General features: G+C 34.0%; 1 protein-coding gene across 3 annotated transcripts in view; it reads left to right on the forward strand.

The window, feature by feature from the left end:
• The window catches only part of LOC106872769 (uncharacterized), a 229765-nt gene that overhangs the window by 195074 nt on the left and 29866 nt on the right, over positions 1-4825 (forward strand). The gene's annotated exons all lie outside the window — the stretch shown is intronic.

Raw genomic sequence — 4825 nt, forward strand, 5'->3', positions numbered from 1 at the left:
ATATATATATATATATATATATATATATATACATATATACGACGGGCTTCTTTCAGTTTCTGTCTACCAAATCTACTCAAGGCTTTGATTGGCCCGAGGCTATGGTAGAAGACACTTGCCCAAGGTGTCACACAGTGGGAATGAACCTGGAACCATGTGGTTGGTAAGCAAGCTACTTACCACACACCCACTATATATATATATGGATGTATGTGTGTATGTGTACATTTTTCTTTCTCCTTTGTTTAGCAGTAAAACTAGTCATAAAATCTTACAAGAAATAGATTGTTGCAGTGGTTCCTGAACTTTTTTTTTTACTTTTAGTTCTACAACAGATGCAGGCAGATCTATGTGGTTAGGAAACAAACTTCTTACTACATCGCTCCCAACAATTCTTTTTATAATTTTTTTATTTTCATGGCACACACCTTTCAAATTCCTAGCCATGTGCATTTGTAAGCAACATTTATTAAGTAGAATGCTTTGATTGATTGTTGGGTTGTTCCATTTGGTTGGTTCTGTTTTCTTTTTCTACTCAGTGTAAACTCCCACTCCTGTTATATCAAGTACAAAACCACAAAGGTCCAATATCTTGGGCCTCTGTGAACAATATGAGAAAAGATTATTATTATCATCATAATCATTATTATCATCATCAAGGCAACAAACTGGCAGAAACATTAGCACACTAGACAAAATGCTTAGTGACATTTCATCAGTCTATGTTCTGAGTTCAAATTCTGTCAAGGTCAATTTTGCCTTTCATCTCTCAGAGTAGATAAAGTACCACTTGAACACGAGGGTCAATGTAATCAACTAGTGCCCTCTCCCAAAATTGCTGGCCTGGTAAAATTGCTGGCCTGGTACCAAAATTTGAAATCATTATTATTGGATTGGCAAGCTGGCAGAATCATTATGACATCATACAAAATGCTTAGCAACACTTTGACCAAAGTCAACTTTTCCTTTCATCCTTTTGGGGGTCAATAGAATAAGTACCAGTTGAACACTGGGGTCAATGTAATTGACTTACTCCTCCCTTAAGATTGCTGGCATTGTGCCAAAATTTGAAACCATTATTTTTATTAGAACAGAGGATTGGCAGATTGGTTTCGGGTTCAGAAATACCTTGGGATTTTTTGTTTCAGTTCTTTAGGTTCTGAGTTCAAAGCCTGCTTGAGCCAACATTGCCTTTCGTCCTTCCAGGGTCAGTGAAATAAAATACCAATGATATATTGGGGTCAGTATTATTGACTGATACTCTTCCCTGAAAACTTCTGGCCTTGTGCCTAAATTAGAAGCCATTATTTTAAGGCAGTGAACTGGAAAAATTCATTAAAGCATCAGAGAAAATACCTTGTGGTATTTCTTTGGGCTTTTTATATTCTGAGTTCAAATTCTACTGCTTTTAACATTGTCTTTCATCTTATCAGAGTCTCTAAATTAGTAACCAAATCTTCCTCATTTTCATGCTCCACACCTGAAAATAATTATATATTGGTTAATGTAACACAAGATACACTGTTGAAATAAAAATTAGGATGGTCATGGCTGGAACACCTTTGATCATATTCTGCTGGATCAGGATGGACCTGGTGCTAAACAGCAGCAACAATAAAATATTATGTTATTGATACTGTATCAGTGTGTGATACATAGATTACTATAATTATATTTGTCTTCTGATTAGCACGCCAGACAAAATGCTTAGCGGTATTTCGTCTGTCTTTACTTTCTGAGTTCAAATTCCGCCAAGGTCAACTTTTGCCTGTCATCTTTTCGGGGTTGATAAATTAAGTACCAGTTGCATACTGAGGTCAATCTAATCGACTGGCCCCCTTCCTAAAAATTTCGGGCCTTGTGCCTAAAGTAGTAAAGTATATTTATCTTCTGATCCACCCATTTTTATTTGATTTTATTTATTTATTTTCAATCAATATTTCACTCTTGTGACTGAAATATAATAGTTAGGCCTCTTATAATATTAATAATAATAATAATAATAATAATAATGGTTATAATAATGATCTCCTCAATAATAATATATATGCATGTGTGTGTAAAAACATAGACAATACAATGAAGTCTTTTACAATTATCTGAAGACACAGAATGCCTATCTTTCAAGTAGTCTCTATTGCTTTATGACTCACTCAATTGCACAGACTTGCCAAAGTGCAGCAATAGCTGAGATACATTGTTATAGTCAGCCATCACTGGCAAACATTTTCTACCCAAAGTCTTTGCTTCCCTTCACTTTTTGCTGCTAAGTCTGTAATGCTGTTGCAAGCATTAGGTACAGAAGTGCTGCACATAGTTACAGTGCTTCTTGTTGTCAACTAGACACTGCAACCTGTAGTCAGTTTTCATTGCTTTTCATTTTCTCTTCCTTAACCTTTTCCCTTAATGAATTAAGGAATTCTTCATGTTCATATGTTAATTATTTCATCATTAATATATTAAACTGTTTGGCTTTTTTTTTTGTTTTGTTTTGTTTTTGTTTGGGTTTTTTTTTGGGGGGGGGGGTTCAGGACACACAAAGCTCTAGACTTATAAAGAATTGTGTAATCTTCATGAACTTTTGAAATGCATTTAGACATTAAATGAAATGAAGTTAAATGGCTTCTACAAGAAATCTAAACCAAGTTGCTGGCTTGACTTGCTGGAAGCTTGCCTCTATTCTAAAGTACAATACAATCCACTTGCAGAGACACATTGCTTCATATTTAAAGGCAATGGTAAATAAGATTGTGTAATATTCATTCATTAATTTCTTCAGCTCTGATTTGTAAACCCAGCTGTGATTATACCTTCCCATCTTTTTTTTTTTTTTGAGATATCAGAGATTACATCATCCAATGATTCCTTTATTTGAGGTGGTCAGGCATGATTTGTGTAAGGTTTAACTATTATTTCTAACAGATAAGCAACCATGTAGATGCCTTCTCACTGGTCGAATTTCTTGAGTATGTTCACAATGTAAGTGAAGTAAGCTAACTACAAATAGGATTTTTAAACTGCATTTGAAATGATCTTTTGATATAGAAAAATTAAAACGTACATCATCATTGTTATCATAATTTAAGTCTATTTTCCATGCTGGCATGGGCTAGACTATTCTGTATATTAATAATATACATTCAGCACATTAATACTTTCTGACAGTTTTCATGCCACATAGGAGAACATAGCTGATAATATCAACCACAGTGCTTCATTGGTACTCGGTTAATTTATCAAATCTCAAGAGAATGGAAGGCTAAGTTCAAATCCAAAGTGGGATTTGAACTCAAATACAAAAGGAAGTAATGCAATACCATAAGATACTGTTGTCTGATATTATACCAATTCATCCGTCCACCAATCCTAATAATAATAATAATAATAATAATTTCTTACATGTATTCAAGGTTAGAAATTTGGAGAGGTTTGTCAGTTGATTAAAATGGTCTTCCTATTTGACTCATACTTTACAGATTCTAAAATAATAATAATAATAATAATAATTTCTTACATGTATTCAAGGTTAGAAATTTGGAGAGATTTGTCAGGTGATTAAAATGGTCTTCCTATTTGACTCATACTTTACAGATTCTAAAAAAATGAAAGGTAAAGTTAACCACAGGATTTGGGCTCAGAGCATAAATAGTTGTGACACACTATAAAGCAGTTTGTTCAATACTCTTATAATATTATTACAACTGCTACTGCTGTAATATTAATAACAGAGGCACAAGGCCTTAAGCTTGAAATATTTATTTTTAATTGTTAATATTTTATTCTATTTCTTTAACTCCTAAAATTCCCTTCCCTCACTTGAGAAGGCTGAAAAACAAAGTTGACTTTGTTAAATTTGAAACCATCAGAACTGCAACTAAATAATATAAAGCTTTTGTGATATTTCTTCTTAGTCTCTGTGATGTTAACAAGGAGGGAGTGAAAGGTTTGCATTATCAACATAGAAGTAAGGCTCTATCATGTCTACCACTCTGCTGCTTGAAAAGAATTTTTTTCTTTTGCATCCTGAAGCATGAAGTTTATATAGAGTGAGAGAAGGGTAGAAACTGACTGATTGGTAGTAATATTCATAAACTACCCAGTTGAATTAACTATGCCCATGGATCAATAAACTCAACTCTCTGAGGTTTATTTCATACATTATTGCACTTTCCATTTCATGTATTATTATTATTATTATTATTATTATTATTAAGGTGCAAGCTGGCAGAATCATTAGCATGCCAGGCAAAATGCTTAGTGGTATTTCGTCTGCTGCTATGTTCTGAGTTCAAATTCCACCAACATTGTCTTTGCCGTTCATCCTTTTGGGCTCAATAAAATAAGTACCAGTCAGACACTGGGGATCGATGTAATCAACTAGTCCCTTCCTCACAAATTTGACGCCTTGTGCCTCCAGTAGAAAGGATTATTGTTATTAATAAGGTGGCAAGCAAGCAGAATCATAAAGCACGCCAGACAAAATGCTTAGTGGCATTTCATTTGTCTTTATGTTCTGAGTTCAAATTCAACTTTGCCTTTCATCCTTTAAGTACCAGTCGAGCACTGGGGTCAGTGTAAAACCACTTACCCCTACCCTGAAATTGCTGGCCTTGTGCCAAAATTTGAAATCATTATCATTATTATTATTAAATAAATCGATGCAGTCATATGGTATTTCCCTCCATTGAAAGTCTTCATCAATCAAATTCTTTAACCTTCCTTCTTTTCTTTTCTTATATTGGTCTCTCTTTTGCTGCTTCCTATTCACTTCCACACTTTACTGTTCTGGCAGAAATTTTCCATTTGTTGTCTGACTGTAACTCTC

Source organism: Octopus bimaculoides, chromosome 1 (genome assembly GCF_001194135.2).
Source record: "Octopus bimaculoides isolate UCB-OBI-ISO-001 chromosome 1, ASM119413v2, whole genome shotgun sequence".
In the NCBI taxonomy this organism is placed as follows: Eukaryota; Metazoa; Mollusca; class Cephalopoda; order Octopoda; family Octopodidae; genus Octopus; species Octopus bimaculoides.